The sequence below is a fragment of the Leptopilina heterotoma genome, unplaced genomic scaffold (genome assembly GCF_015476425.1).
Source record: "Leptopilina heterotoma isolate Lh14 unplaced genomic scaffold, ASM1547642v1 Lhet_557, whole genome shotgun sequence".
Taxonomy (NCBI): Eukaryota; Metazoa; Arthropoda; class Insecta; order Hymenoptera; family Figitidae; genus Leptopilina; species Leptopilina heterotoma.
Window position 1 is genome coordinate 129,555 of NW_025111121.1, and position 24,876 is coordinate 154,430.

General features: G+C 28.7%; 1 protein-coding gene across 2 annotated transcripts in view; it reads left to right on the top strand.

Moving 5' to 3' along the window:
• Positions 1 to 860: 860 nt before the first annotated feature.
• The window catches only part of LOC122508726, a 176,821-nt gene continuing 152,805 nt past the window's right edge, over positions 861 to 24,876 (top strand). The window contains exon 1 of one of the 2 annotated variants that reach the window (XM_043622245.1): positions 861 to 981. The gene's annotated coding sequence lies outside the window, so the exon portion shown is untranslated. Of the gene's footprint in view, positions 982 to 21,363; positions 21,579 to 24,876 lie in introns of those variants that run through there. The other variant, XM_043622244.1, reaches the window with a different exon arrangement.

Consider the following 24,876-nt stretch of genomic DNA (forward strand, 5'->3'; position numbering starts at 1 on the left):
TACTCAATAGACATATTATCAGGACATAACAGGATTTTTACATAATTAACTCATCAATTAAATTGTCTTAAAACTATTTTTTTATAATTAAGTCATATCCAAACTGAAAAAATAACGATAATCATTCTTCAATTGTTTTCATTCCCAATAATATTCAATATTATTTTTAAAATTATAATTCTAAAATTGATTGAAAGAATATGGATATCACTCTTATTTCAAAAGGAATTTGTCTACTTTGCTATAAGTTACTTTCCACATAAAAGACTCTTAATTGTATTAGTAAAATACCAAGAAAAAGTATACACTTAAACATTGGCAATAGAGGATACAGAGCATCGAACTATATCACGCCATTTTAAGGAATTTGCAAGCTTGCAAAAAGCTTGCCTGGCAACAACGAAGTTTGGCGAGCCGTGTGCACCGGCATCCCCACTCTATCGTTTTATATTAATTTCAAGGTGTGATCCATACTTTCGATCGTTTTAACTAAGGAGTCCGAATTTGTTCCTCCCGCAGTAAAGCTGCGTAGAATTAAGTGTCCTCCCGAAAATCGGTAGAGAGTTTTAATAATTTGTTTTTTCCCGCAAAGCGGTTGATTATATATATTTGTGAATTTATTTCCCGCAAAAGGCGGAGGTTTATATTTTTGTCCCCAGAAATAAGGGTTGATATTGAATTTCTATTGATTAATTGATTAAAGTGAATTGAATTGAGAATTTTTAAATATTTTTTACGCGAATTGAAAATAAATAATTAAAAAAATACGAATACGAAAAGTGAATATTAAGTGAAATAATAACATTAAAGGAATAATTACATAAGGAAATAATTGAAGAAGAATACAAAGAAAATAATTAAAATAAGGAAGAAATATTTCGTAAAAGAGATTCTGTCACAGGTGTGAATCTGAATAATCCACCTGAGAAAAGCAATAGGATACTTTTCTGCTCTTGATAAAAATAATAAAATTAAAAGTTGGTGAGTTGATTATTAATTATCACACTATTTTACACATGATTACATCTACACATTATTATAATCTATACACATAAAAATATAAACAAATATTATTTCTTATTGTAACTAATAATAGTCAAATACTATACAAGTTGTATTGTTATACATAAATTAAGAATTTATAAGGGATATGTTTCATTAAAAGGGATATTTTGTTGTAATAATTATTACTCGTTATAAAAAAATTAATCTTTAAGAGAAACTGAAAATTTTGGTCATTTGTATGATTTTATGTTAATCTTAATCACATTAAAATAAATAAAACAAAACATATCATATGCTACTCATATTACGAGAAGTGTTTTATTACGATTCAACAAACTGTTGCCACCTTTTCCTTTTCTGCATTTCTTTTAACAAAGTACCGTCTAATCGGGGTAATTGAAATAAATAATTAACCTAAAAAGGGATCCACTACCTTTTGAATATAATAATTATTGTTCCCGAAAGAGCAATTACGTTTACCTTGGGATGTTTGATTTTGAGTCTTATTCTATTTAACATATTGAAATTTATTTTCAATACAGTTAAAGTTGAATTTGCTCAAAATAAGGATTTTTATTAAATAAATAATCAAATTCATCTTTAACACTTTAAGATTTCTGGAACATTCACTGGAATATTCCGAATATGAAATGTAATATTCCCTTCATTTTAAGGTTGTATTCCGTGCTGCTTGGGTATAAGCAAAACCAAAATTTCGTCGGTGCATAGAGCCATGGCGTTTTAAGATGATTCACATTTTGGACAAGTTAAAACCTACGATATTGGATGGTTTTAATAAAAAATTTAGGGGGAAATGAGTCAAAAGTACTAAAAGATGGGCAAATATTATTTTTGAAATATCTTTTTTAGTAAAGACAAGGAAAAAGGTATTTTTTGAGTTTTCGTTCACTGAAAAAAAAGTTCATTGAATCAAGTAAATGCATTTTCTTGGCCTAATTTACTTGAAACAAACCCATATTTTCTTATTGGGAGAAATTTATTTTCTTTTGTCAAGTAATTTTGAGCATTGGGCAAAGTTATTGAAATAAAAAATATGGGTTTGACATACGTAAATATCTTACTGTTTCAAACGAACTGTTTTACATTCGCCAAGTCCCGAAAAAGTATTGAATCAAGAATATTATGTTCTCACGTCAAGTAATTTACCTTGAGTCATTTGGTATCTTGAGTCAAATCATTTTTTTATTTCCTTTAAAGCAACCATTTATTTTATCCAACACCCACAGTTTTGAGCCAAGAAAATGGGAAGATTAATATAAGTTAATAATTGTTTCAACTTAATTAAAAATTATTTTGTTTCAAAGAAATATTAATTAATATAAGCATTTCTTTTACTTGAAGCATTTCTATATTCTCATGTTTCAAAAACATTAATTTCTTGCGAGAATGTTATATTTTCTGGAATGAAATATTTTATTTATTCAATTCAATTAAGTGTAAGATCTTGAATTAAATCATTTTTTTGATTCCTTTAAAACAAGATTTTACTTAATCTAACACCCATTGTCTTGAGCTAAGAAAATATGAAGATTAATACAAGTTAATAATTGTTTCAACTCAATTAAAAATTATTTTGTTTTAAAGAAATATTAATTAATCGTATCATTTCTTGTACTTGAAGCAGTTCTATGTTACCATGTTTCAAGAACATTTAATTTCTTAAAATAATATTAGGGTAATGTCACATTGAGTGGACCACCTGAGCTTTTAAGTTATCTGACAGCGGAAACGTGAAATAAATAAAACGAATAGCAGCACCGCCCCTAGAAACCGTAAGAAATTAAGTTCCGCGATAATCATATACGTTATCGTTTGATGTATCGAATTTTTAAGATCACAAACCAAAAAAGAAGTCGCTTTTACAATAAGTAAAGTGATTCGGAAGTGTAAAAGTAGTGTAAAATTTAAGTTTTAAAAGGAATAGTACATTGCACAACTAGTGGCGAAAGTGTGATTTTTCGAGAAAAATCATTCTTTCACCACTTGTTGTGCACTACGTTTTCTCCAACGCCTTGAGAGGAAAGGTTTCTTCGTGAGTTTTGTATAATTTTAATTTAACGTGTGCTTATGTTTAATATAATAAAAGACGAATGTTTTGAGTGGGGAAGAAGTTAGATACAAAATATATCTCGGTCAAAGAACAAGAAAAAAGAATTAGGTCATATGATTTACTTTCGCCACGCTAAAAATTATTTTCGCCACGCTCTTTAGAACAGTTGAGAAAAGTTCTACTTTCGCCACACTTTTCTACCAAGAAAAGTTCTCCTTTCAGAGCAAGCGTTGGAGAAACTTATTTTTTTCCTACTACTTTGGACATTGAAATTGATTGTCTTAGTTTAATTAAGTGATAATTTTGACTCAAAAAAAAATTGTGGTGGCTGCCACAAAAAGTTGCATGTCACCATGAGTGGACCACTGTTTATAACCATGAGTGGACTGCCTGTTTTTTATATGTTTAGTGTCAGTTTACCATTTTTATGGAAATTAATTGTAAATAAATTGGTTTCAAACTATGTTTTATGTTCTTTATTAATTTTTTGTGATTTTGATGTGTTATGTGCCAAAATTATTAAAAATTGTTTCACTTGTAAACATTTCGACACAATCATGGTCTGAAGCTGCATAAGCATAAATTTTGTTTCAATATATCAGAAATATTAAATACATTAAAGAATTTAGAATAACTTTTACAATTTTTTAAGAGTGGTCCACTCAAGGTTACACTTTTTTCATTCCTTAAAAATTAGCTATTTTTTTAAAGTCAACTGTTTTTTCCAAATAAAAAAAATCAAAGCTATTATGGTATAAACACTTATGTAGGGATCTAAACTAAAGCTTGGAATAGAAACCTCCGATTAATTTGCTTTCATAAAGAATTTCTTGGAAAAAAAAGCTTAGGCGGTCCACTCAAGGTGACATTACCCTATATGAGCAATTCCACGCCAAGTGATCATAAGAATTTTCGTAGATTTTAGCAATATTAAAAATACTTTCAGAATTTGTTCCTTTTTATAGATGGAATAAAAGTGTATAAAATTTTTTTCAAAATTTTCAAAATTTTTTGAGTTACCTCTTACTCAAAATTTTTGTCGGTTTTTCAAAAAAGGCACATAACTTTTTTTCTTGTTAACCGATCAGGATAATTTTTTTTTTGAAAATACTCATAATAAGAAGTACTTTAAAGAAAAAAAAATTTTTTTTTAAAATTTTGAATTCAAATTTTGAAAAAAATATATCTTCGATTTGAAAATTTTTTTTTGGTAAATATTGTCAATAAAGTAAACAATACTTCCTGTAAATTTAATTATGAGACAACAGTAACTTTACGAGAAAAAAATAAAGTGTCTAGCGCGGCGTGCCGGGACTTGTGCATGTATTCACTTATGGCGGCGCAAGTTTCGTTTTAAATCACTGTACAGGTCACACTTCTTTACCAAAACGCTTTTTCTTTTTTTCTAAATCTTCGTAATTAAATTCTCTATCGATCTCTTGAGCCTTATTTTTGAATTTCTGTTTTTAAACATTTTTTAAATAACAATAAGTATTAAAAAAATCATAAAATCGTAAAATATATTTTTTTAATTTTATTGATTAACCCTTTGCGTCACAGTGGGTCGCTCAGCGACCCACCTTTTCCTTCTCAGTTTTCAGTATTTCTATGGCATATTTATTAATAAATTTAGAGTTTTTTTCCGGGCATGTTCCTCATACCTAAACAAGCCTAAGAAAACTGTTGATTCACAATTTGTTAATAATAAAAATATTATAAACAAATAAATAACAAAAAATAATGCTTCTTTCTCAGAAAAAATTCATTTTCTACTTATCCTTACTAATTTTTGAGATGATAATTTTTTTTCTTTACAAATTAGATCCTAAACTATATTTACAATTACTTTTTTGAAATTTTTTTTTTATAATTTTTAATAATAAATAACAATTTTTTGTAATATTTTATGAAATAAAAGTATTTCAGATGAAATTTCAAACCTATTTTCATAAAACTCGTTACTCGGGGGTTTTTGGTGTCGCTGAATACGAATCTAACATCAGATTTTTAAAATTTAAAATGGCGGATCCAATATGGCGGACGCGAAAATTAAAAATGAACTGAATTTGCTTGAAACTGGTTACTCAGGGGTTTTTGGCGTCTCTGAATACGAATCTGGCATCAGATTTTTAAAATTCAAAATGGCGGATCCAATATGGCGGACGCGAAAATTAAAAATGAACTGAATTTGCTTGAAACTGGTTACTCAGGGGTTTTTGGGGTCTCTGAATACGAATCTGGCATCAGATTTTTAAAATTCAAAATGGCGGATCCAATATGGCGGACGAGAAAATTAAAAATGAACTGAATTTGCTTGAAACTGGTTACTCAGGGGTTTTTGGGGTCTCTGAATACGAATCTGGCATCAGATTTTTAAAATTCAAAATGGCGGATCCAATATGGCGGACGCGAAAATTGAAAATAAACTGAATTTGCTTGAAACTGGTTACTCAGGGGTTTTTGGGGTCGCTGAATACGAATCTGGCATCAGAGTTATTAATAAATTTATTAATAAACTTAGAAGATTGAAAACGTTTGGATAAAATTAAAGAGTAAAATGAAAAGTGAATGAATCCTGGCAATCCACAGTCAGGTAACTCGTTTAACGTAAAATCCTCTTTATAGTATTTCTGTCTATAAAAAAAAAGAATAAATTTTTTGATACTGAATATAATGTACCATTTTTGACAATCCGATTGAACAAACTGTAGATATTAGTAAAGATTTGCTAACCGATGAGTAACTGAAAATGTCAATCTTAATTCAGGATGTGATGTAAAAAAAACACAAACAATAATACTGCTTCTACTCAACAAAATACCTTCTTTCAACGTAAAAGCTATATTAACCTGTTGAGAGAATCGTTAGTAATAGTTTCTCGAATGTCGTTTGTTTGAATGAAGTTGATACTTACCTTTGGAGGGAATCGTTCGTGTTAGTCTGTCGTTTGTCATTTGTTTGTTTGAAGTCGGTACTTACCTGTGGAGATAATCGTTCGTGTAAGTCTGCACACAAAAAAAAAAGTTTCGTGGCCGAGACACTACAGTAGTATATTCCCATGTATTTTTGGCCGCTGAATCCGAATCTGAAGTCCGAATGCTCAAATTGGTTCTTTTTTTTAGTTATACTCAAAAAGCGACTCAAAACACGAATTTGAACCAAAAAAATTAAAAATTTTTTTTGTGAGACATGACAATAGCATATTTCTATGTATTTTTTCCCGCTGAATCCGGATTCAAAGTCAGAATTGACAGATGTGCTCAAAATTTTGAGCTAAACTCAAAAAACGACTCAAAAAACCGAATTAAAATGACGAAAATGAAAATTTTTTTCTGTGACACTGCAAAAGTATATTCCTATGTATTTTTTCATGCTGAATCCGAATTCGAAGTCAAAATTGACAGATTTGCTCAAAATTTTGAGATAAACTCAAAGAAGTGATAAAAAAAGCGATTTAAAATAAAGAAATGGACTTCAAATGCGAGATCCGAGTGTAAAAATATATGAAAATACTGTAATGTAGTGTCATAGCGAAAAATTTCCATTTCTTTATTTTAAATCGCTTTTTTTATCACTTCTTTGAGTTTATCTCAAAATTTTGAGCAAATCTGTCAATTTTGACTTCGAATTCGGATTCAGCATGAAAAAATACATAGGAATATACTTTTGCAGTGTCACAGAAAAAATTTTTCATTTTCGTCATTTTAATTCGGTTTTTTGAGTCGTTTTTTGAGTTTAGCTCAAAATTTTGAGCACATCTGTCAATTCTGACTTTGAATCCGGATTCAGCGGGAAAAAATACATAGAAATATGCTATTGACATGTCACAAAAAATTTTTTTAACTTTTTTGGTTCAAATTCGTGTTTTGAGTCGTTTTTTGAGTATAACTAAAAAAAAGAACCAATTTGAGCATTCGGACTTCAGATTCGGATTCAGCGGCCAAAAATACATGGGAATATACTACTGTAGTGTCTCGGCCACGACACTTTTTTTTGTGTGCCTGTGTTGTGATTTGTCCGATTGTAGCCGATACTCACCTGTGGAGGAAATCGTTTGTGTTAATTGTGTCGATTTTTATTTGTTTGATTAAAGTCGGTACTTACCTGTAAAGAGAATCGTTCGTGTAAGTCTGTCGTTTGTCATTTGTTTGTTTGAAGTCGGTACTTACCTGTGGAGATAATCGTTCGTGTAAGTCTGTCGTTTGTCATTTGTTTGTTTGTCCGCCATATTGGATCCGCCATTTTGAATTTTGAAAATCTGATGCCAGATTCGTATGCAGCGACCCCAAAAACCCTCGTGTAACGAGTTCCAAGCAAATTCTGTTCATTTTTTATTTTCGCGTCCGCCATATTGGATCCGACATTTTGAATTTTGAAAATCTGATGCCAGATTCGTATTCAGCGACCCCAAAAACCCCAGTAAGTGCTGTAAATTTTCATCATTCAATATATATAAGGAAACAAAGATGTATAGTTTCAGTGAAATTCGTTGTCGTGCGTGCAGTTGTGTATTAGTGTATTAGTTAACCGCGTCTATACATATAAGTGAAATAAACATGTGTGTGCGTCTTCAAATATTTATCCAACAAATATATAAGTGTGTGTGTGTCTGTGTATATAAAAATCCTTCCAGTTTACCTCCATTAGTCAAGAATTGACGGGAAACCGCCAATAAAAATCCGTATCTTTTCTTTCACTCTTTCTTTCTGCATTTACAAACGACTATAGTAATTTTACGTACACAATACTTCTGAGTTTACTACAGTTGTTTGAAACTATTGGACAAAATAGTAAGAAACTTTGCTAATTTGGTGCACATTTGTCGGATTAGTGACTTAGTGTAGAAAATAGTAAAAATTACAAAATTGCTCATATTTCTCTTGAACAGGAATGCCAGCAGGCGGAGGATTTTCGATCCCACTACGCCACCACTTCTACCCCCACTATACCTACCGGCGGAGGAAACGGAGAATACACGGCAATGATAGCCTTTTTCTGTTTTCTGTTATAAAGGTGAATACTAACCTTAACTGGGCGTAAGAGGCGCGAAATTCAAACGCATATTTAAAATCATTTAGGTAATTATTACTCTATTATTTAATAGTGATAAATTAAATCTATAAAATTAATTGAAATTAATATTTTATTATCACTATTATTAACAACGGTAGCAAATTATTCTCAAACATATTATAATAATTATTTAAATTCATATTAATCACCAGTATTACATATTTTAATTATTACAACTATTTCTCTATTAATTTAATTTCTTTATTTAACTATTATAATTTTTTAGATTATTTAATATTAAAATATTAAAAAATTATATTTAATATTATTGAAGATATAATAATTTAATTCTCACAATGATAAAATTGTATAATTTGCATTCTTTGAAAACACTAATTTATCTCAATAAATTTTCCAGAATAAAAAATTCTGCAATATTATAAAAATAAATTTTTTACTTAAATAAACCTAAGATTACAAACATATTAAATTCTGTTACAGTTTTTATTATTTTTATTGGCATTTTTAGATTACGTTCATTATTTTTAACAATTAATTGTGCGAACCTTAATACAATTATTTAATATTCTTTTTAATAATCACACTCTCTGTAAAAAGTCGTGCTTAATTTTATTAGTTTTTTTAGTTTCTTATTTATAATTCTATAAAATTAGCTAATTCTGATCTTTCAAAAAATTTAGTTATTGCAATTGAAATAAATGTGATTTATTCTTTTATTATTAATGCAATAATTATTAATCAGGGTGTCTACTATTTTTGTTCACCAAAATTCTCGGTTATTTTCTGGTTTTTTCCCATTAATTCTAAATTTATTTCATTTTGAACTTTAATAAATCTACAAATGGCTTCAAAATTTTTTATTAGAGTTATTATGAACAATAAAATTCTTTTGACGAGTTGCTTTACATTTTTTGAAAATAATGTTTTTTAATAATTTTTATTAAAAAGTTTGGAAAATAATTGAATTAAACAAAGAATATTTTCAATTTGTTAAAATAATCTTATCTGTTCATAATTATAATTAAAAATTTGATTAATTCAATTTTATTAAAATGTATTAATACTAATTGAATTTCTGCAAAGAATTTTACTATAATATATAAAAGTAATTGAATCCTTTCAAAGAATGTTATTATTTATGAAAATAATTGAATTCTTGCGAAGGATTTTATTAAAATTTTTAAAAATAATACGCAGTAATAATTAATTATGTACTTGATAATACTAATAAAAATTTAATTTGATCAAGAAATAAATAAATAAATGTCAATTACACAGGCACACAAAAAAATAAAAAAGTCAAAACCCAGAGGTCACACCCCCCTATCCCCATGTTTTTGGGGTCGCTGAAACCGAATATGACCATGAAAAATTTTTCTCATCGGCCATTTTCCCGCTACCACCCCCTTACACCTGCTCCCGGGGGTTGGAATTTCAGTTTAAAAAGAAGTGGAGTAGGGTGTCTATTCCTATGTTTTTTGGGTCGCTAAAACCAAAAAAGACTACCAAAAACAAATTCTTCCCTCCCTTAATCCCTTACAATCCCCTTAACACCCGAAAGGTAGGGGGTCGAAATTCGAATTTTCACGAAAAGTCGATTACGGTGTCTAAACCTACGTTTTTTGGGTCGCTGAAACTAAAAAAGACTACCAAAATCAAATCCTTTCCACCCTCGACCCCCTACAACCCCCTGCAATAATTTTTGATAATTAATATTTAATTTTCAATTTCCCAAAAATCGGTTCGTTTTATTTGAAAAAAATTATTGCAGGGGGTTGTAGGGAGTCGGAGGTGGAAAGGATTTGATTTTGGTAGTCTTTTTTGGTTTCAGCGACCCAAAAAACGTAGGTTTAGACACCGTAATCGACTTTTCGTGAAAATTCAAATTTCGACCCCTCACCCCAGGGTTGTTAAGGGAGTTGTAGGGGATCAAGGGAGGGAAGAATTTGTTTTTGGTAGTCTTTTCTGGTTTAAGCAACCCAAAAAACATAAGAATAGACACCCTACTCCACTTTTTTTAAAACTGAAATTCCAACCCCCGGGAGCAGGTGTAAGGGGGTGGTAGCGGGAAAATGGCCGATGAAAAAAATTTTTAATGGTCATATTCAGTTTTAGCGACCCCAAAGACATGGGGATAGGGGGGTGTAACCTCTGGGTTTTGACTTTTTTATTTTTTTGTGTGCCTGTGTTATATTAACATTCAGAAATTTAAAACTATAAAAATTCAAGAGAAGTTTTATAATTATAATTCTTGAATAATAATATATTAATATAACTTTTAGAAGCAAAAAATTGATTTAAAACTTTAAGAGAGACTTTATATTTTAAAAATAGAATTATAATTACAATGACAAACTTTCCTTGATTATTTTCGAGAAATTTAAATAAAATTCTTTAAAATAATTTAATTATTTTCAATAGAATTGAAAAATTTCAAAAATCTTATTTTTTTAGGATTTTCAATAAAATTTTGCGAAAATTTAATTCTATTAAAATATTTTAAGTGTGTATCTTTTTTAAATGACCTAATAAAAATTTTAATTATTAATCTTCGCACTAAGAAACATCAATACATTAGAATATGACTTTTTATACAATTTAATTATTTCTCAATTATTAAATTAAAATACTTTGAAAATTCGTTATGTTAAAATAGGCCAGTCGGTGAGTGCAAAAACTGCCCAAAAATCCGAACAGCAAAGTCTGAACGGTTTCTGGTAGTTTGGGGGCTCCTTATAAAAGCCCCACAGTTTGCTCTCGATTTCCGGGTGCGAAAAAGAGTGTAAACAATCGCCAAAGTTTGGAAAACATGGTTTTTCGATGCTCGTTGCTTCCGGTTAAGTTTTAGGGGAAAAAGTTGTTATTGAAAGTTATAGAGCTTGGAAATACCTTTCAAATGATGGGTCATACGTTAAAAAAGGTTAATTAGTTTAGTTGCAAATGAATTTAAACCATTAAAAATAGCACTTCTTTAATTGTTTAATAACATTGTTAATAATTATCGAATTTGTTCATAACTTACCAGGAATGTTCTCCTTGCGAAGCTGAATAAATCCCAAAAAAAATTAACTAGATCGGAGAAATAGTTTATGCATAATTCCATTTGTTAACTAAAAACATGTAATTTTTCAACGGAATTTCCCCACTTTTGGTCCATCGAATTTCGATTTTTTTTTTGGAAAGTACACTTAAGAAGTCAAACTTTCATCCTATTTAAATGGCCAATTGATTTTTTTTATCTAAGTGCATAATAAAAAGGGTTAAAAAAGGGTATGTTTTTTTGTCATAAACAAATGGAATAACTCAGTCAATTTTCACTTTATCAATTTAGTGTAAACGGCATTTAATTTTATTTGTTTTCACAAAACTTTTTCAAAAAAAAAATCCAACCTAGTTTCAAGGGGGGGAGAGTTAGTTTTTATTTTTCAAAAAATTCCTGACTAGATAATAATTAATATTTTTAATTGAAAATTGTGCCACTTATAGTTCAATACATGTATTTTACGAAAAAAAATTGAACATAAGGTTTTGTGCATTTATTTTTCATTTACATCAAGTAAAAGTAAATACATCCTTTTTTCAACCTCTAAACGTCGGAGTGGGGGTACTCGGAGGAGCGTGATTCTCGCCGCCACAACTCAATTCAGCCGTTCAAATTTGCAAAAATTGTCATAACTTCGTTAATTATTTACCGATTTTAATCATTCTTTTTTTAATTTGATGTTCTTTTTTACGCTGAATCCAAAAATGATTTTATATTTTTTCAAAATACAATATTTTTAAAAATAAAAGAGAAAATTTTTTTAACAAAAAATTTTTAATTATTATTTATAACATTTGACAAAAAATTCTTTTCGTACATATAATTCCATTGCATTCAGAATAATATTATGACATGAAAAAATTCAAATTTTTTTTATATAAGTGTGTAGCATTAGGTTCACATATGCACACCTGTCCAACTATCAATACAACGATGCTACACACTTATATAAAAAAAATTTGAATTTTTTTATGTCATAATATTATTCTGAATGCAATGGAATTATATGTACGAAAAGAATTTTTTGTCAAATGTTATAAATAATAATTAAAAATTTTTTGTTAAAAAAATTTTCTCTTTTATTTTTAAAAATATTGTATTTTGAAAAAATATAAAATCATTTTTGGATTCAGCGTAAAAAAGAACATCAAATTAAAAAAAGAATGATTAAAATCGGTAAATAATTAACGAAGTTATGACAATTTTTGCAAATTTGAACGGCTGAATTGAGTTGTGGCGGCGAGAATCACGCTCCTCCGAGTACCCCCACTCCGACGTTTAGAGGTTGAAAAAAGGATGTATTTACTTTTACTTGATGTAAATGAAAAATAAATGCACAAAACCTTATGTTCAATTTTTTTTCGTAAAATACATGTATTGAACTATAAGTGGCACAATTTTCAATTAAAAATATTAATTATTATCTAGTCAGGAATTTTTTGAAAAATAAAAACTAACTCTCCCCCCCTTGAAACTAGGTTGGATTTTTTTTTTGAAAAAGTTTTGTGAAAACAAATAAAATTAAATGCCGTTTACACTAAATTGATAAAGTGAAAATTGACTGAGTTATTCCATTTGTTTATGACAAAAAAACATACCCTTTTTTAACCCTTTTTATTATGCACTTAGATAAAAAAAATCAATTGGCCATTTAAATAGGATGAAAGTTTGACTTCTTAAGTGTACTTTCCAAAAAAAAAATCGAAATTCGATGGACCAAAAGTGGGGAAATTCCGTTGAAAAATTACATGTTTTTAGTTAACAAATGGAATTATGCATAAACTATTTCTCCGATCTAGTTAATTTTTTTTGGGATTTATTCAGCTTCGCAAGGAGAACATTCCTGGTAAGTTATGAACAAATTCGATAATTATTAACAATGTTATTAAACAATTAAAGAAGTGCTATTTTTAATGGTTTAAATTCATTTGCAACTAAACTAATTAACCTTTTTTAACGTATGACCCATCATTTGAAAGGTATTTCTAAGCTCTATAACTTTCAATAACAACTTTTTTCCCTAAAACTTAACCGGAAGCAACGAGCATCGAAAAACCATGTTTTCCAAACTTTGGCGATTGTTTACACTCTTTTTCACACCCGGAAATCGAGAGCAAACTGTGGGGCTCTTATAAGGAGCCCCCAAACTACCAGAAACCGTTTAGACTTTGCTGTTCGGATTTTTGGGCAGTTTTTGCACTCACCGACTGGCCTAAAAAGTTTTTAATGAAATTCTTAAACAAATTTAATTATTTTCAGTTGAATTTCACAAAATTTCTATTAATTCGATAATTTTTTAAAACTTATTTACATAATAAATTTGAATCAGTGACTGATTTTTTACTATAAAATTATCTATTTTTAACTAATTCGTCAAATTTAGAGAACAGTATAAATATTTATAAAAATTGTAATAAAAACGACTTTTAAAAAAAGTATCTAAAAAACAAACAACTATTAAAATAATTTAAATTACTGTCTATAAAATACAAATATTTTAAGTTTTTAATTAACATGCATGTATATTAATAATTTAATAATAAATTTTAAATTTATTAAATAATAAAATTATTTATTTTATTATAAAACAATAAAAAACTAATAAAATTAAGCACGACTTTTTACAGAGAGTGTGATTATTAAAAAGAATATTAAATAATTGTATTAAGGTTCGCACAATTAATTGTTAAAAATAATGAACGTAATCTAAAAATGCCAATAAAAATAATAAAAACTGTAACAGAATTTAATATGTTTGTAATCTTAGGTTTATTTAAGTAAAAAATTTATTTTTATAATATTGCAGAATTTTTTATTCTGGAAAATTTATTGAGATAAATTAGTGTTTTCAAAGAATGCAAATTATACAATTTTATCATTGTGAGAATTAAATTATTATATCTTCAATAATATTAAATATTATTTTTTAATATTTTAATATTAAATAATCTAAAAAATTATAATAGTTAAATAAAGAAATTAAATTAATAGAGAAATAGTTGTAATAATTAAAATATGTAATACTGGTGATTAATATGAATTTAAATAATTATTATAATATGTTTGAGAATAATTTGCTACCGTTGTTAATAATAGTGATAATAAAATATTAATTTTATTAAATTTTATAGATTTAATTTATCACTATTAAATAATAGAGTAATAATTAACTAAATGATTTTAAATATGCGTTTGAATTTCGCGCCTCTTACGCCCAGTTTAGGTTAGTATTCACCTTTATAACAGAAAACAGAAAAAGGCTATCATTGCCGTGTATTCTCCGTTTCTTCCGCCGGTAGGTATAGTGGGGGTAGAAGTGGTGGCGTGGTGGGATCGAAAATCCTCCGCCTGCTGGCATCCCTGCTCTTGAATTTAAAAATTTAATTTTTTATTTGAATTAGTCATAAAATTCTCAAAACAAATCATTCTTTTGTTTCCTTTAACAAAGTTTTTATTTAATTCAACGCTCATATAATCTTGATTTAAGAAAATACGAAGGTTAACATAAGTAAATATTTGTTTCAAGTTGATTAAAAATTACATTGAATTAATCCCATATTTAATTGAAGAAAGAAATTCATTTTCTTGTGTCAGGGCAGTTCCATACGAAAAGCAAATGGTGGATTACCAATTTTTCTTAAAGTTTGTAATTTTGTAGTACTTGGGGTACTTAATAACTGTGCTAAACAGTTTTGCAAAAAATAGTATATTAAGCAACAAGAGGAGAAAGGCAGCCATTTCTTTACGGTGATTTTTGTGACACGAGTGGAGGTCGAGGGCGCCGTTTTATTCCTAATGCACAAAAGCGGCGATTTCAGATAGCAGACGACAGGGAGTAAAAGTCATTCACTTGTTCGATTTGTATGAAAATGGCGGCCGATTTCTCCCTTGGGCAAGAAAAATGCATGTGAACAGCTAATTTTCTTGCCCTTGGGAGAACACGGCCGCCATTTTCATACGGTCAAAGAAATGAATGACTTTCCTCCCTGTCGGCTGCTATCAGAAAGCGCCGTTTTTGTGCATGTGGGATAAAAAAATTTTTTTTTGCAAGATATTTAGATTTGAAGAATCGGAAACTGAAAAAAATAACTTTTTTTTGGGAATTTTTATTTCGAAAACTATTGATTCCACAAGAAAAAGTATTTTATTCAAAATTGTAGAAAAAATGTCAATTTTTTATAATATTATAAAAAAAGTTATGAAAAATTAATTTTTCAATAATTTGTTTAAACAATAATTTTTTATTGTTAAACTGTTTATAATAATAATATATACGTATATAATTAATAAATGTATTAGGGGCGAGCAGTAAAGGTCATATCATCTTTTAAAAAACACTGATATAGGCGCTGCTTAGTTAGCGCAACGCACAAAAACTCGTAGAGCAAACTTCAAAATTTTTTTTCTCAAAAACATCAAAAATCACTTCTTTAAAAATTTAACTACTTATTAAGGAAGACTCAAATTTTAAGAAAATAATTTTTCTAAAAAATTCCATGATGTCCTTATCTTTTTTTAACAATAAAAAAATATTGTTTAAACTAATTATTGAAAAATTAATTTTTCTTAACTTTTTTTTAATATTATAGAAAATTGACATTTTTTCTACAATTTTGAATAAACGACTTTTTCTTGTAGAATCAATAGGTTTCGAAATAAAAATTCTCAAAAAAAGTCATTTTTTTCAGTTTCCGATTTTTCAAATCTAAATATCTTGCAAAAAAAATTTTTTTTTGCAAAACTGTTGGGCACAGTTATTTAGTACCCCAAGTACTACAAAATTACAAACTTTAAGAAAAATCGGTGATCCACCATTTGCTTTTCGTATGGAACTGCCCGTCAAGTAATTATTTATAGCATTGAACAGAATTATTGAATTAACAATTCAGTATTTGGCGGAACTAAATATGTTATTATTTCAACCAAATATTTTACTTATCTGAAGTACTAAAAAGTATTGAATCTAGAATATTATGTTCTTAAGCGAAATAATAAAGTATTGTCTTGAGAATTCATGTTTCTTGAATCGAATCATTTTATTTGCTTTGAAACTTTTTTTTACTTAACACAATGCCGGTGTTCTTGATCCAAGAATAGTATATTACGATACTAGGCCAGAAAGTTGGATTTCCTGGCCGGCGTGATATATAAGGCCGAGGCGAAGCCGAGGCTTTATATATCACGCTCGCTAGGGTATCGAAATTTCTGGCCGTGTGTCGTATACAATTTTTCTGTATCCCCAGCCGAAAGTACGTTAAATAATTATTGTTTAAGTAATAAAATAGCTCAATAAGTTGCCCGCCCGACTTTTGCAAAGTCGAGGCGAAGCCGAGACTTAGCTGGTCGGGGCGGGCATGAAAAAAAAATTATAAGTAAAAAATAATTGTAAGTAAAATTTAAAAAATAGTAAACAAGAAATTTTCTTTTACAAATAAATATTTAATAATTAAAAAATAATAAAAGAAAATAAGAAATTTCATGCATTTTTTTGATGACTGTCAGTTGTTTTCAAAACGTGAGCTCTGTATGTAACGTGTCTGTGTGGTTGCTATGCTAACATGTACGTGTGTTGAAATTCTTGTAACCAATCAGAGCCGTATTCAACACCACGATTTGCTTCAATCAAAAAAAATTTTCTTGGTTTAATACTTTTTGTTCAGTGCAGTAAATATTTACTTAGTTCAAATAAATAAAAATAAATAAGTGAAAACAAATAAGTTTAAATACAACCGAACGAGCGTTAGCGAGTGAGGTATATGTCGCTAGTTTATTATAAATTTTTTAGAAAAACAAAAATTAATTAACGGCACCTTTGAAAAATGAACATTTCTAAAATTTAGCGGTTTTTAATATTTTTTGTACATAAGAATGTAATATAATAGTTTGTTTGTTTTGTCACCGCAGTCAATACAAAGAGGTTGACGCAGCGTGTACAATTATTAAATTATTAACATACTTTTTCTTTTTTTAAAATTCGATTTCCAATCTTTTCACACATAGCCTTAATATACACTGAGAGACCTTTGGGACCGTAGCAGAACAACGTATGTGACCTCCACTATGGTTTTGGTGCGCTGCGGTAAAATTTTGGGCGCGTGACAGTCCCAAATGTTGGTGAGCAGCTCACCGAAGAAGTGGGAATGCCGCCTTTGGTTTGCAGCTAAACAACTTTTGGACTGTCACGCGCCCAAGATTTTACCGCAGTAACCCAAAAGTATAGTCCTGTAGCGTTCCTCCAAAATGGTCAGTAGCAGCCTATCGAAAGTCTGCTGCTGACCCAAAGGTCTCTCAGTGTAATAAAAATGCCACGTATTATAATTAAGCTGCAGAAAATTTTATATTTTCTGATATAGAAAATCATCTTCTAGGCCATCATATCATCAGGGTTAAGGTTACTGTTATATAAAGTTTGCGTGACTGTACAAATAGAGGGAGTGAGGTGAAGAAAGATATTTTTCAGTCTAGTCACGAAGTCTCGTGACAGTTTCTCAATTTTATTACTTTTTAGATCAGATAACAACAGAGGCAATTTCTAAAGAAAAAATAATTTTCGACGTGAATGACAATGAAACTTTAATCTAAGACTTATATTTCTTACAAGTTTTCACGTGCAGGTACTACACTATTCTTGTTTTAATAAATAAGCAGAAAATTATGTTTTCAAAATTATTTTATTTATTGTAACTAGGTATAATAATACTTGTTTAAGCGCGCATGTAGTTTCCTCTTTTAATAAGGTCCCAATTATGGAACGCTTTTTAAGGCACGGTGTGCTTGAATAAGCTCTGGATATTTCAAAATTTTTAAGTATTTTCTTTATAAGTTTAGATTTTGTTTTAATTAACTATAAAAAATTTAGTTTATGATACAGAACTAAATAAATAACAAGATTTCTAATTTAAAGCATGAAAATTATTTATTTTATCAAGTCAACAATAGAATTAAAAAATTTGTTTGAACATAAAATTCTAATATATATAATAGTTATTTACGATACAAGTGCGTAAAGTGAGTGATTATACGTTAGGGTGGAGCGAAAAAATCGATTTTCGATTTCGAAATTCTAAGAGTGCGGAAAAGTTCGTAACATGCTCATATTGAACAGTGTTAAATCGATTTTTGATCGGTTAATATTTACAGTCGCCCCAAGAGCATTAAAGTTTTGGAAAATCTCACAAATTTTGGCTTTTTTATACTTTTTTTAAAATTTATAGAGAGCTGTTCTTATTAAAGTTTCTCGTTGTTTTAGTCTACTAGAAACCACAGCTGGCTATGAGAAAAATATATTGAAGTGTATTATTCACGTGCGTACCCTGTATATTTGGTTGTCCAAAAGACAAAAAACCGTAACTTATTTTCGTTTAACCCTTTCAGTCCCATAATTTGGACAATTGAAAAATATTTCCAATAGGTATAGTACCTATGGTATTCGTGGTAGCTGATTACGAATCTGGAGTCAGATTTTCAAAATTTTTTTAATTCAAAATGGTAGATCCAATATGGCGTACGATGAAATTAAAAATTATTCAATTTAATTTCAAAGTCGTCACTCGGGGGGTTTTTGGGTTAGCTGATTACGAATCTGGAGTCAGATTTTCAAAATTTTTTTAATTCAAAATGGTAGATCCAATATGGCGTACGATGAAATTAAAAATATTTCAATTTAATTTAAAAGTAGTCACTCGGGGGGTTTTTGGGGTCGCTGATTACGAATCTGGAGTCAGTTTTTAAAAATTTTAAATGGCGGATCCAATATGGACGAAAAAATTTTTAATTAAACAAATTTGTTTAAAAGTTGACATTTGGAGATTTTTAGGGTCGTTAATTGCGAATCTGAAGTTAGTTTTTCTAAAATAATGGATACAATATAGGGGTCAAAAATTTAAAATTGACCATATAGGATTGAATCCTGCTTTTTAGAAGTTTTCAAGGTGTATATGCAAATATTTAAAAAAACAAAGCTCGCCTACTTTTAGTGGGAAGTTGACTTTCATCTGCTTTTTGGTTGGAGAAGGGCCACTTTTCAAGGTTATTAAATATTATTAAATATTTAACTTAGAAATCTTGTTATTTATTGTAGTTCTATATCATAAACTAAATTTTTTTATAGTTAAATAAAACAAAATCTAAATTTATAAAGAAAATAGTTAAATATTTTGAAATATTCATAATTTAAAAAAACGCACTTTACAAAAAAAAAATTAGAAGAAATATTTTCGTCTTAAAATAGTCCAAAATAATTAAAAAATATATTTTTGACCAAAAAAGTTTTTTTTAAATATATTTCTGATCAAAAAAGTTCTTTTCCTGAATTTACCGAATTTTAACCCTTAAAATTAACCCTATTAAAAACAGCCATACCGATTTTTTCTTTTTTTATTGGAAAATACTCAGGGAGCCCCAAATTAATAAAATCTGTCGAAAAACTTCATTTCGGAGAACTTTTTATTTAGACTTCATTCAAGCACACCGTGAAGGGGTTGTCCCCAGTTGCAACGCAAAAAATAGACTATTTTCGTAAATTTTTTTAACGAAAACTGATTAAATATTCTAAACGATCAATATATTATCTGAAAGTATATATATTATATACGCTTTAGTATTTTTTTATTAAAAAATATTAAATAATTTTGTTAGAAATTTCTGCTAAATGAAGTGTTCTTTTTATTATTTTGTTTTGCGGTGACCAAAATTTTAGTGAACTGGATCATGTGAAACAAAAAATGTCAATAAATTTAGTCAAATAACACTATACAAACTGTCTTTAATTGAAGGACTTATAAAAATAAGCAACCCTTTTTGACATAATGTCTGACAATCAAAATTCGTGTTTCGATTTTCACTAAAGAAACGGTCGTTGTTTTCGGCTATAAAACAACCATTTTTTATCGAAAAAAAATCAAACGATTAAAGACTACATTTTTTATGTATTGAAGAAGCCTTCCAAATTTCAGAAAGATCGGTTCAGTAGTTTTCAAGTTATTTTGGACACCGTGTACAGATAGTAACTCTTCACACCGTTTAAGTATAAAGCTTCTTATATTCAGATTATAGTGTATATATGCGTCTGATGGCGTTCCAAAATCATATTTTTGATTTTCGACAAAATTTTTAATTAATTTTTTTTGGTTGAATATTGTTTCATTTTTTATTAAGTTGGTATTGATATCTGTTGATGTTTTTAAATTTTTAATTATGTTCATTATATTTATTTTATTAAAAAGTTTAGAGTCATGAATTTGATGCTTATTACGAATATTCTAAAATCAATTATGAACATAAAATACCCTTAAGCCCTTGAGTGTGAGGGTACGTCTATAGACGTACATTTTAAATTGTGCTTCTAGTGTGAGGTTCGTCTATAGACGTACATACAAAAAAATTGATAAAAGGCAGAAAAAACAAGTAAATTTACATAACACATACGCTATTTATGGTATTTCCGACGCTGAATCCGAATTTGAAGTCAAATTTTGAAAATTCAGATACCAAAATCCAATATAGCTGCTCAAAAGTAGACTATTTTGAAGGTTACTTTTATTACATTAAATCTCAGGCAGCATATATTATCTTATCAAAATAATATCTCACATCATGACCAGATAAACTGTTTAGTCACATGTCAGTGATTTGGCAGCATATCTTGTCAAGTAAGACTCGCTATCAACTCGAAAGAAACTGCTATATCAATAACGAATAAAATATGTGGTCAAAACTGCGAAAAATTAAAACTTTGGGAACGTGACAGAGAAACGATTATAACTTTTAAATCAAAAATACAAAAATTTTTATATAAATTGGTAAAGAGTCATATTTTGAAATGCATGTTATTTAAAAATTATTAATGTTTTAAAAAGGCAGTTACTTTAGACTTTTCTGTTTGTGACCATATGGAACATAGAATTTTGTTTTTTTTCCTCTTGTTATTGGAATAAATATTTACTAAATATTTCGTCTGTAATTTGAGATTCTTTTTTTCTAAGACAGGAGACGTAAACATAGAAAGAAGAAAAGTGTAAAAGCTTATTATATATTTGTAAAATGGTACCAGAAATACTTTCTTAAATAAAATCACATGCGAAAAAATCCACAGCATGACTAGTAAGGTCTTGAAAGAAAATAAGCGTGCTGCGCACCTGCAAGCACCTGAAAGCGATTGCGTGCTTTCCTAGCTCTTTTAACAGTAAGTATCCAAGAATCGAATCGCGTGTACCTTTATATTTCTCTATAACAATTTCTTGGGATATTTCAAGTTCTAATCAGTATAAAAGAGTCAGATGTTACGCCGAGAACCAAAACTGATAAATTTATTAATCAGTCTTTAGATAAAAAAAACCAAAACTGATACCTTTATTAATCAGTCTTTAGATCAAATGTTTAACACTAAAAATATTAATTAACTATCCAAAAATTTAAATTTAACATGTAAGTTCATATCCTTTCCATAATATTACAAATAATAAATAAAAAGGTTTACAAAAAATTATATTGCGGCTTAGCCTGGCCGCGATTTGTTAAGATAATTTTTAATCTGGTGATATCATTGAGCGCCGGGCAGAAAAAGTTTCCTTTTTACCTAGAGAAACAAATACGAAAATACTTAAGTTGATCTATAAATAATTAATAGACCCAAAAACTTAATAATATTATAGAAGGGAGATTTTAATGACATTTTGAATTTTAATATTAATTTCATGAAGTTTTGAATATCTCGGACTATTGTTTATGGATTTTTATGAAGTTTACACATTTTTCAGGTAAAAAAGTGTACTTTAAAATAAAAATAATGTTAATAAAAAAATTAGTTTTTAAATAAAAAAATTTTTTAAACAATTTTTAAACAATTTTTTTTATTATTTACTCATCTTTGAGAAGTGTTATTAACATATTTGGAATCCTTATGAATTCACCTTTAATTTAATAAAACAAAATTGATGAAGACTCATCTGGTTCCGGAGATATTGGACTTTTTGTAAAAAAGACTAGCTGCAGCAACAAGGTGAGCTTTGAATAAAAACCTAAAAGTTCTTGCCCATTCAATTTTTTTTGGTATTGTTTCAGTAAAGCCATAAAATAATTTAAAGACAAAAATTTTCGATTTTTTTCATTTCGGATATTTAAAAAATCTTCATTTGTTAGTGAGTTAGGCAAATTCTACCAAAATTGAGTAGAAATAGACTAAACTTCGATAATATAGAAAAATTTAACTACAAACATCTAAATTTCAAATGGTTCTACAGATTTTCGGTATAACTGGATACGAATTCTATGTCAGATTTTCAAAATTCAAAATAGCGGATCATCGTATATGGCAAACGATTTGGTAAATCTTACATCATATTCGCATTCAGTTGTACCAAAAATACACAGAAGTATTTGAAATTTATATCCTGGTTTGTAGTAATATTCTTCTTCATTATTATCAAAGGTTTGTTTGTTTTTACTTAGTTTTCAAAGAATTTGCCAAACTCAGTAAACAGAATGAACGATTACTCAGAGGAAAATGAAAATAATTTAAATTTCAAAAATGTATTTTAAAGAAGAAAAGTAGCGTCTTCAGATGAAATATTGAACTTTTGGCATAACAATTATTTTTTGATGTTAAAAAACTGGTCTTTCGCACTTTTGAGTTAAAATACCTCGAAAACCTGACGTGCTGGGTCTACTATGACGCTGGATTCGGAATTATCACGTTGAAACCTTTAGAAAATTATTCTTTGTTTCTTGTAAATACAGTCAACTCTATGAATAGTGCCGCAAAATTGCACAGCGTTTACGACTTTTCTTGGAACTGTAGTACCCCCACTGTTTGTATATTTCTCTCTTAGGGGAAACTCGAAATTCAGAAGCTGTGTTAGAGTCGCTAAAGTGGGGATAGAGCTCGAGCGAGAAAGAGGAAAAGTGGCACTATTGATAGCGGCACTATTGGTAGAGTTGACTGTACTGTCGGTCTGTGGTAGTGTGGTACAAACAGTTTCTAAATTTTTGAAAAATTGATGATAAACGACAATTTCTTCATCAATTTTGGAAATTTTTAAGGCTCTACAGTAATTTTCTGTGCTTTTTACCATAGAAAATCTTTGTCGATGCTAAAAAAAATTTGAATCCTCCGGCTGCTACTCTTGAAAAAATTGTTTTTCCATAGAATTTCTTTAAAGTTTAAGAAAATATCTCTTCGGGTGCCCTTTAAATGTGGTAAAAATTTGAAAACCCTTTGCGATGCTAAATTTTGAGATATTGAAGTTCAAACTTTAACTTTTACATGCGATTATGTTAAAAATAAAAAATGTCAACCACAATATCTCGTTTTTTAACATGGCAAAGAGTTTTGAAATATTTACCACATTTAAATATTTACAAAGAAACATTATCTCAAAATTTGAAGAAAATCTATTGAAAATCAATTTTTTCAAGAGTAGCAGCCGGAGATATACCTAAAATTTTTTATTTAAAAATTAATTTTTTTATTAACTTTATTTTTATTTTAAATTACAAATTTTTATCTGAAAAATGTGTAAATTTTATAGAAATCTACAAACAATATTTCGAGATATTCAAAATTTTATAAAATTAATATTAAAATTCAAAATAGCGTATCTTTAACAATTTTTGAATTAAAAAAAATTTAGGGAAAGAAGTCTCTTATATATATATATACATATATATATTATATTTTTAGTATAGCTATACAGAAAAGAACTATTTTTTTTAAAGAAACATTAAAAATTGCTGCAAAAATGCAATAAAATCTCTTTTTTCACATTTAATCAGTTTTTGGGTCCATTAATTATTCACACATGCACTTTATTATTTTTGTATTTGTTTTGTTAGATGACAGGGAAACTTTTTCAGCCCGGCACTCATTGATATTAAATAATTTTACAAAAATAGCCAGGCTATTGCGGCTTCTGCAAACCTTCTGCAAAAGCAAAATTTTCTCATTACTGCACTGCATACAGGTATGAGGAGCAATTTTGCGCTGCAAAATTTCTGGGCAAGCTTGAGGTAAGCTTGCATGCTTTAAAGTTGTAAAAATATTTTGTTACTTGCAGCAAGATTTTCACACAAAATTATTTGAATATTAGGATGATTGACAAATTTATTCTCCGTAATTCAACTTTCTTGAATTCTGTTTAAAAAAAAACGTTAGTAGTATAGCTATAGGGGTACTGCTCCAGGTTCTGATCTCGGCTAAGTACCCTCGGTCGGTAATGCAGATTCCTACATTATCAGCGGCGGCTAGGGTGTGCTCTACCTTACTGACCGACTTAGTTCCGGCTGTCACCGCTAGATGGCGCCACTTGCAAATTTCAAACCCCTTTGGCGGGAAATTTAAAAAATTATTTTTTATACTTTTAAGTGGGTTAGAAAGGGTCCTCTGTTTTACCGACCGGGTATTGGTATGGGGTTGTCCCGATAGATGGCGCCACTAAATTTTTAATATTAGTGAAAAAATTATTGTTTAAAAAATATTAATTGAGGCCTTGGATCCAATAACTCGCCCGACGCTCGGAGGAACGCGCAACTGCCAGTCAGTAAGCAGTGAGCGCCTCTGGGCCACTCACTGCTACCCGACTGGCATTAGCGCGTTCCTCCGAGCGTCGGGCGAGTTATTGGATCCAAGGCCTCAATTGTAAACATTTGTTTATTATATATAAAAAATATTAATTGTAAATATTTGTTTATTATATAAAAAATTATTGCTTAAAAAATATTAATTATA